The 9,708-nt window shown below is 53.6% G+C and overlaps 1 protein-coding gene and 1 pseudogene across 1 annotated transcript in view; one reads left to right on the plus strand and one right to left on the minus strand.

Moving 5' to 3' along the window:
• The window catches only part of LOC105979062, a 22,017-nt pseudogene extending 13,935 nt beyond the window's left edge, over positions 1 to 8,082 (minus strand).
• Positions 1 to 9,708, plus strand: part of PLXNA4 (plexin A4) — a 387,926-nt gene that overhangs the window by 28,765 nt on the left and 349,453 nt on the right. The window lies entirely within an intron of this gene.

Genomic DNA, 9,708 nt, shown 5'->3' on the forward strand with positions numbered 1-9,708 from the left:
GAGCATCTCAGGTGGAAAGAACTTTCTACTTCTTTCCACATCACCTCGGATGGCCATGTCTTAGGCTACTGTGTTAGTCCGGGTAGACTAGAGAAACAAATCCATAGACACTCGTATGTGTATTAGAAAGCTTTATATACAGGAGCAGTTGAATATTGAGAACATCCCAGCTCAGTCCAGATCAAGTCCATGAGTCTGATATTAGCCCATATGTCCAATACCAATCTATAAAGTCCTCTTCAGACTCACGAAGCACATGCAATGACCCCAAATGCAGGAAACTCACAGGCCAGTAGGTGGAACGTCTTGTGGATCCAGTGGCGGTAGAAGCATCTCAGTATTGGCAGGGGTTCCCCACGTGGCTCCTCCAGCTTCCAGGACATGGGCTATATCAGCGCAGCGCCATGTGTCTTGTCAGTAGAGTGTCTGTCAGGGAGTGAGCTGAGAGAGGGAGTCTCCTGCCTCCAAGGAGGAAAACATCCTAGCATCCTCAGGAGAAGGCCATGCCCACACAGAGGCCTCATTGGCTCTGTCCTGAAACTCACATACACCTGGGGTGGGTGAGGAGCACACCCACATGCCCATGAGCCTAATGGAGTCTCTGTGTGTGTGGGCGCGTGCACAAGGGTGTGAGACTGATGGGTCACTCCCTTCTGATGGTGCTGGAGGGACAGGGTTGCCTGAGGAACCTTGCGACCCGCAGGAATGCTCTCTAGGGAATCTTGGGAAAGGCTGTGCTTCTGGGACCCACTGTGGTGTCTTTGTGTGGCCTTGAGGCGGTCGGGAGAACCTTGCTTGTGACCCATGTGACCACAACTGGTCTCCAGGCTGGACAGAGTGCAGTTGCCTCAGCCAGCTGCCCAAGACCTATACCTCCTAGAAATGTCCACTACCTACCCTGCCTTCATATGCGTCCCCGAGACTGGAGCTGGCCCTCTCCCGGGCAGCCAGACAATGATGGACATCGCCTTCCTGTCTGCTTGGTGGCTTCCGGCTTCTTGCTCTGCGCTGGAGAGAAGAGAAGCCGGGACACATGGTTCCCACCTGTGAGCTTCTAATATTTTCCACATGGAGATCAGACTACCTGCCCCCTGCAGGCACCAGGGACCGGGTCCTGGACTTGTCCATGTGCTTCCCGAGCCCTTTGAAGGGAATATTGTCCCTGGAATCTGGCATCTGTACTCTCTCTTTTTTTATTTTATTAAAATTTTATTTTATTGGGGTTCTTCCAGCTCTTATCACACCCATACATCCATTGTATCAAGCACATTTGTACACGTGTTGCCATTCTCATTTTGAAAACGTTTCCTTTCTGGTGAGCCCTTGGTCCCAGCTGCTCTTTTTTCTCTCCCTCCCCCACCTTCCCACCCTCGTGACCCCTTGATAAATTATCAGGTACTATTATTTTCTACTTTCTTATCCCCTCCTCTTTTCCCCAAGGCAAGCACCCTGGAAGTAGCATATTTTTTCCACCCCTCTCTCCTCCTGCCCCTCCACTCCAGCAGGCAGCTTTCTCCCCGTGATGTCTCTGCTCGCTCCCCTGCCTATCAGACCTTCAGCTACCTCCCCTTTCAAGACTGTGATAAAACCTTGCTCGCCCAGGCCTGAGCTCAACATTCTGGCACCCTCTTTCCTGGCCCCACAGTGCCCGGGGAAGGAAGACGGAGGGCCTTTTCTATGAGCCAGGCACTTCTCTGGACTCAGGTGGGGAGCCATGTGTCGAGCGGGAACCTAGATGGTGTGAGGACAGGACTCTCCATTCCTGTGAAGGACATCGCATTGCACTTTGGGAGGGTAGGCTGGTGGGGACTTTATTCAGGTTCAGTGGCCCAGAACCTCTGTCCTTGGCCTTGAGTATGAGCCTCCCCAGCTTCGAGAGCAAAGGTTCTGAAGCATTTTAAGAGAGAGATGCAGACGTCCATGGAAACCTAACTTGTAAACTCACAAAAATCAGACTCTGGTTGAAGTGGGTGGTGTGTGTGTGTCTGTGTCTGTATGTTGGGTGGCCTTGGGGCTCTGTTTTTCCAGTGTTCCCCCCAGGTAGCTGGTGGAACTCAGTGGGAGGCTGGGTGGGGGTAGGGTGGGGTTGGAGCACAAGTGGAGCCCCCCCCCCCCAGTTGTCTTGTGGTGGTTTTATGATCATGACTTCCCCCGCAGGTGCAGGTTGGGGGGTCATGTGGTGGTGTTCGGTAAAGTTTGGAGAATGGGATGGGGGGAAGCGTTCATGTAAGGAAGTAGAGACAGAAAGGGAGACCCTACTGTGTTTTGCCATCAGCAGTTGAGTCCTGGGCTCCTGGGGTGGCCGGGGGTTCGCCCCATAGCACGTGAGAGAGAAACCAGAAGCAGGTCAAGGACTGGTCTGTGTGACTGGTCACGTGCGCGCTCTCTTAGCTGCATAGCTCAGGGCTTCAAAGAAAACCAACTTCCATAGAAGACACCTCTGTCTCTCTAGGAGGTGTCCCCATCTGAGGACCAGTTTGAAGACAGATGCTGTCCTATGCGAGGGAGAGGCATCATAGAAGGGCCGGGAAACCCATCAACCAGCTGAGGGTGGGTGCTCCCAGGGGATGGTTTTCATCTCAGAAGGCAGAAAAGGTTGTGCAGGCGTAGGTCACCTGTGGTCACTCCCCTCAGCAGACATGTCAGGAGCTGCATAAACCCCAGACCATCTGTTGGCCAGACCCCTGCCCAGACTGCTGCTCTGGTCGTCAACGGTCATTTCAGGAGACTCCCATTGGCCCCGTGACCCACAGAGTGAAGCCCTGTCTGATCTGACATGGTCTCCACAGCCAGTGGTCTGCTCTTCATGGCTCTGTGCCAGTTCTCTGGTTCTTTTGTGACCCATGGCGTTTTCGTTGGCTCATCTTCTGAAGTAGATCACCAGGCTTTTCCTCCTAGTGTTCCGTAGTCCAGAAACTCTGCCGAAACCTGCTGGTATTTGGTATCAGCACCACAGAAACCTGCAAACCACCATGGGCACACGCTTCCACAACAAACCCACGCTGCGAGGTAGATGCTGTGCATCTCATTTTACAGACGAGGGACCGGGCTGTGATCGGCCACCCCACTTGAGCGAAGCTAGTTAAGTGTCGGGGCCAGAACTTAACAGAATCAAGTCTCCCAAGTTCAGGGCCATTGTCACTGCTGGACACCTGCTTCTGCTGGGCCAGGAGAGCAGCAAACTGACCAAAGACCCTTCTCATTCTGAAGGGTCCTCTGTAGCCTCCCTCCCAAGTCACACAGGGTACTTCTGCTCACCTGAGGAGGTGAGAGCCAGGCGGGAACGCCCAAAGCAGAGGCCCATTGTCATTTCCCCCACCTCAGCCCCACGTGTGTGGCTATTTTTATCCTGTACTCGAAACTATTAAATGGAGATAAATGTTAATTGGTGCTATTACAGCAAGTACAGCCCTGGAAACATGGTGATTCCCAGGTAAGCTCCTGCCCGCCCACCCCCTACCTTAAAGGTTTAGTCTTCCCAATGGCAGCTGACACACGGAGCCTGGACTGTGGGGAGATGCATTCAGGGACTGCCACCAGGACAGGCTGCTGGTCTCCAAGCGGAGGGCAGTTGGCGAGGGGAGGAGGCAGGGTGGGCAGCCCTGTGATTGGACGTCTCATGGGTGATCCAAAGGGGCTCTGTTCTGCCCCAGGCCCCTGGGCTGGGTGGAGGAAGCTCACAGAGTCTTTGTGTAAGAATCTGGGACCCTTCTACCCAGTGTCCGGCTGAAGTTAAGCTAGCCGCCTGCACAGTGGGGTCCCCTAAGGCAGAGTGAGGAGAGAATGTCTTAAAGGGAAGAAGAACAGCCCGGTGCACAGACCTGCTGTCCTAACAAGCTAAAGACCATAGTGAGCAGGATTGGAATGAACAGGTGCTCTCCGTGGACAGCCTGGGTTCAGATCCCTACAGTGCACCCTCCGAGAAAGCTCTCCTCCGCCCCCCGCCCCCCTCCCCCCCAGCCCCCCAGCTTCATTCTTCTCACTTGTAGAGTGGCTGGTGATTGCTACACGGAGGCACTGAAACCGTGGGATTCGTATGCTACAAACAGGACCTGAGTGGAGAGAGCATAGTCAAGGGGGCTCTACAAATGTTTGTGCTAAAGCCCCATTACCTTTTCATTCTCTTTTCCCATAGTTTTTTCGAAGCCCCCTCGTCGGCGCACACCTGCTGGGAGAGCGTGCCTTCCCCCACCCCCTCCCCGACCTCTCCCACATGATAAAGTACTCTTCAAATCTGCGGGTTCCCCAGTACTTTACCATTTCCTGGCTGTGATAGCTAGGTCTTCTGTGCCAAGTTGGCTTCTGTAGGAACATGTGGGTGGAGTTCAGCCTGTCAACCAGGTCACAGCTTGGTTGGAGGGTAACTGAGATACATGGCTTTCTGAGACTCTCTTTCTCCCTGGTGATCGGACCAGCAGGCTGCTGCCTGAGGTAGTCCTTTGCCTCGCACTACCTGTGGGCCGAGCCAACTCATAGCTGGTGGGAATCTCTAGAGCTTGAGGCTCCTTCACTACTGACCTCTGCTACACCTTAACTGCCCATCTTCCTGTTGTTGCCACCCCACCCTGCCATGTCCGCTGCCTGTAGGTGACTGCTCAGCTGGCCTGAGGGCAGATCCCCATGTCTGCTTCCTTGAGCTTGGACCAGCAGTGGTAGGACCTGCAGTATATTAACTGTTCCATGAAAGTGAGTTGAACTGAACCCTCTGTACTGCTGTGTGGACTAATTAGCTGTTGTATTCCTTCTTGCTATATAAACCTATCCGTGTATATATTCATATCCTGCCTAACACACTAACGCCCTTGTTCTCCTGTTATTTACTGTGATGCTTCCTGCTTTGTTTTTTAAACACGCATCTCCTTCTGGATCCTTTTTACCTTTGCCCCCATTACCTTGTGCTTTATGGTTTAGATTCCCTCAGCCCTTTCCTCCCTCTGGTGGTTTGATCCTAGTTTAACTTAATCATGACCTCCTTCAAGTTTGGGAAAGTATCCTTAATCTTGTGACCCCTGGGCATCAGAGGTAAGAATAAATCTGTAAGGCGTTCCGTCTGGTCCTGACTACACACCCACTTAGGCTCATCTGAGCTGAGTGTGAAGACCCACATTAGCATTCTTACATTAGGATTATTTCCATATCCATTTATCCGTTGCCTTTGACATTGCTACTCTCTTTCATTGAATGTTACAAAAAGTATTTAAACAAGCCTGATAGCTCTCATTGCACCCAGATCTGTGATAAGGCAAACTTCTACCTGTGAGTTCTTCATTTTGACTTGCCTCTTGGTAGGTCAGCATTCATCCTTCAGACAACTCAATTTTCTCACAAAAGGGACGCCGGTCACTTCAGCGTAAAGTCCTTGAATGTCTGAGTGGGTCGTTCTGTTGACTTTACATGCCCACGGCAACCTGGCGTTGCCCTTCAGCTGTGCCCGTTGTTCCTTTGTGTCTGGGCAGTGACTGGAGAGGAGAAGTCTGAGACCAGTTTAAAGTTGGTTCCTTTTGTAGATTGCCTTTTCCTCTCCCTGCCTGAGAGCTTCTAGATTTTTCTCTAGGTACCAAACACTTGATTCAGAATGTGCTCTCTTGGAAAGAGTAAGGCCCAAGTCCTCCTCAGAGGGAAGGTTGGCAAGACTTTGCCTTACCTACTTTGGACGCGTTGTCAAGAGAGACCAGTCCCTGGAGAAGAAAATCAAGCTTGGTGAAGTAGCGGGGCAGCGGACAGGGAAGAAGATCTTCCATGAGATGGATTGACACCATGGCTGCATTGATGGGCTGAGGCATAGGACCCATTGTACGGATGGTGCACAACCTTGACCTGGTGGTGTTTTGTTCTATGGGTTGGAACTGATCCAAGGGTACCCAACCACAACTCTGTCCCATAAAGAGGTAGGCTCTCAGAAACCCCAAGGTGTGGGTCTACTCTGTCCTGTCCAGGGTGGCCATGAGTTGGAATGGACTTGTTGGCGGTAGTCAGAGGAGTGGAGTGGCTGGTGTGTGTGTGTGTGTGTGTGTGTGTGTGTGTGTGTGTTTGTGTCAGAGTGGAGGAAAGGAGAAGGAGCAGATGTGCCTCTTTGTGAACACACGGATTTGTCAGTCAGGCATTTTTGCAGTCTGTGAACACCCGCATCCGCATTTAAGGTAGGGGTAACAGACCATTGGTGGTGCAGTGGGCTAGCACTGGGTGGGGGCTGCTAACCCAACTTCCGAGAGCCTCTGTGGGGCTGCATGCCATGGCATGACCCAGTGACACCACCCTCTCCCCAGGTGGTCTTTCTAGCCTGGCCAGCTCCAGCCCAAGAAGCATCTCATTAGCAGAAACCCATGGGGGTGGGCTGGGGCCCAAAGACCCTTCAGTCACTAGGGGGGAAATTCTGTATGTGAACCCACTCCTTCAGGCACAAAGACAAAGACCAGCCTCTCTGGGTAAAGACGCCTTTTCCTCTAGGGACTCTGTCCTAGAAAACTGACCGAGAGGGGAGTAGACCCCAGAGGGCCTGTCCAAAGGGTCAGAGGGGCTTCCCACTGGCCTCCGCTGCCCCCTGCCCTGATCAGACCTGCTTTACCCAGGCACCCAGAGGTGTGTGTTTGCTTCTGAGGCTGTGCATGAAGGGAAGGTGAGAGCTGTTGGTGCTCCGTGGGAAGTTAGGGTGAAAGGCAGACCTTGTGTGCCTCACCCGTCCTGCTCACATTGGGAGCCCACAGACTTTTCAGGAGACCCTTGTCCACACTGGGCTGTGGGGGCCCCTCTTTCTCACACTCACCCTGCTCCCTGAGCCCCTGGGTGGTGCAAACGGGCAAGCACTTGGCTCCTCGCTCACTGGCAGGCTGGGGGTTCCAGCTCCCCTGGAAGCCCCTGGGAAGCAAGGCCTGGCAATTAGAGGCCACGGCCTGGAGAACCCACGGAGCGCAGGTCTGCTCCACAGCCCACGCGGGTGCTGTGGTCGGAGGTGATTCCAGCACAGCTGGTTTGGGTTGGCTTGTTTGTTATCATTTCTACATAGCAACGCACATGTAGAAATGGGCTGCCCGCTCCTGTGAACAGTTGCCACCTTGGAAACCCGGGAGGGGTCCTTGCAAGTCAGAATCCACTCCATGGAAGCAGGTTTGGTTTTGAGTTGTTCATTGTTGTCAGAACAGCTCGCCTGGTCTCTTCGCCCGCAGAGCTGATGGGTGGGCTTCGACCGCCGCACTCTCATTTAACAGCCGGTCACTGAGCTGGTGCCACCAGACCCTCATAGCTGAATATCTATTAAAACAAACAAACTGAAGACAACACTGCCACCGGGCTGATTCTGACTCTTAGTGACCCCATAGGACAGAGCAGAGCTGATCCATAGGGTTTCCCGTCTGTCAGTCTTTGTGGAAGCAGGCAGCCTCATCTGTCTCCCATAGAGCAGCTGGGGGTTCAAACCATTGACCTTTCAGGTGGCCGCAGTGTGCTCAGAACATTGTGCTACCAGGATTCCTTCTGATCAACTTCAAAATCAAGACTCACTGCCACCGAGTCAATGCAACTCACAGTGACCGATTAGAACTGTCCCTGTGAATTTCTGAGAGGAACTCTTTTGTTGTTGTTGTTGTTCTGGACAGCTTTATTTCAGATGAGGCCATGAACTCATAGGGGGTGGGCTCCAGCAGCTTGGGCTCCTTCCCGTTGGTCTGCACAAAGTGGGCCTCTCGTGGAGGGGCAGGCTGGTGTGTCAGCGGCACCCAGGTGCCCTTCTCCTTGGCCTCCTCCTTCTTCTGGCCGTTCTCCTTCACGCGCTTCAGGAAGCTGACCCGGCTCTTCGAGTGCTGAATGTGCTCAATGCGCATGTTGATGCTCTTGGCGAGGATCTTGCTTGCCCTTGTTCACAACGATGCCGACGGCGTGCTGGGTCACATTGTAGACGCATCCGGTTTTGCCGTGGTCACATTTGTGCGACATGCCCTTCTGAACAGTGCCCATGCCCTTGATGTCCACACTGTCACCTTTCTTGTAGATTCGCATGTATGTGGCCAGGGGAACAACGCCAGGCTTCCTGAAGGGCCTGGAGAACATGTAGCGGGTGCCCCTCCTCTTTCGCTTGATGTTGTTCATTTTCGCAGGTCACTGCAAGATGGCGGTTCCGGCTGAAAAGCCTGAGAGGAACTCTTTACAGGAGTAGAAAGCTTCTTCTTTCTTCCTCTGAGTCACAGGTGGTTTCGAACTGCCGACCTTGCAGTTAACAGCCTGACTTAGAACCACTATCTCAGACACTCTAAATGCAACGCGGGGATGGGGTGGGGTGGTGTTTCAACATGAGACTTCCTGATCAGAAAACAGACATTAGTGAAAGAATGGATGCGATATGAATCAAGACAACAATTCAGTTACGTAAGATCCTGACATCAGGGAGAAGAAAGTAACAGATACATAGGTGCTTCCAGTGTTCTCTCTGCAACACTCCTATACTGCATCTAAAATCTTTCTGAATAGAAATGTATCGAAAGACAGGGCACACTGGGGTACCGCCTAAAGGAGAGCTCTAAATCCTGCTTGGCCCAGGCAGCCGGACCTGGTGTGGAGACCCGTGAGGTAAGTCAAAGGTCTCAGGAATGTCTCATGGGCCCACTGCCATGGTGGGTGCTGGCTCCTGATGAACCCTGCAGGACAGAGGACTGCCTCGTGGGGTTTCGGAGGCTATACTTCACTTGGAAGTGGACAGCCTCATCTTTCTCCCACAGAGCGCCTGGTGGCTTTGAACCACTGACCTTGCTCAACACTGAACCGGCTATACCACGAGGACTTAGCTCCTTTTTAATACCGGAATATGTATCTTCAGGGGCCCTGGGCTGCTGATTGCAAAGTTGGAGGTTCAAAGCTACCAGCCACTTTGTGGGAGAAGGATGGGGCTGTCTGCTCCCGTGATGATCCGGGAGTGGCTGCCCTCGTCCTTACAGGGTCACTAGAAGTCGACGTCCACGTGGCAGCAGAGGCATATATGGATGGGGCTTGTGAGGTATATGGTGGTAGTGGGGGGCTGGAGTCTTGGCAAGAGCATGGTCCCACCCAAGGCCCCGGTGTGTGGGGGGGAATCTGGCTCTTCCCTCCCCCCTCCTGATGGAGTCACTAGCTCCCTCTTGTAGGCTCCCATCCTGGCCCAGCTCAGGTTGTTCAGCTCCCAGTGGCCGGCTCCCCACTGAGGCCGTCCCTCCCTCCCACACTTGTCTGGGTTCAGCCCAGGGCAGTGGCAGAATCTGCTGCTGATGTGTGAACACTGCCGCTGCCCAGGCAAGGGTGAGGGGTCTCTGGGGCTTCCCCTGCTGCCCTCCTCTTTGGAGGCCACTGGCACAGAGGGCCCTTCAGAGAGAGCGGCCAGCCCTTGAACCCACAAGGAAGGAGGGATCCAGCAAAGGTGTAGTCAATCTGGTGGGCTGGCTGGACGGGGCATCGTGTCTATGAGGGCCACGCTGCTAGAGGCTGGCCACTTCATCCCCCTTCCTCCTGAGGTCTCCCAAGGTCTCCTGAGATCGATGAGGGTCAGCGGGGATAGACAGACCTGAGCAGGGGAGCTGAAGGTCTGGGGCTGTGTCAGTCCACCCAGCCAGGCACCCACGCCCCCCAAAACAGCTGTGGGATATCCTGGCCACATCCCTGCACCCCTCCTCAGGCCACATGGAACCTTCTAGCGCAGATGTTCTCAACCTGTGGGTTGCGATCCCTTTGGGGGTTGAATGACCCTTT

The sequence above is a fragment of the Echinops telfairi genome, unplaced genomic scaffold (genome assembly GCF_000313985.2).
Source record: "Echinops telfairi isolate 266 unplaced genomic scaffold, ASM31398v2 ScPeMD7_23;HRSCAF=83, whole genome shotgun sequence".
Taxonomy (NCBI): Eukaryota; Metazoa; Chordata; class Mammalia; order Afrosoricida; family Tenrecidae; genus Echinops; species Echinops telfairi.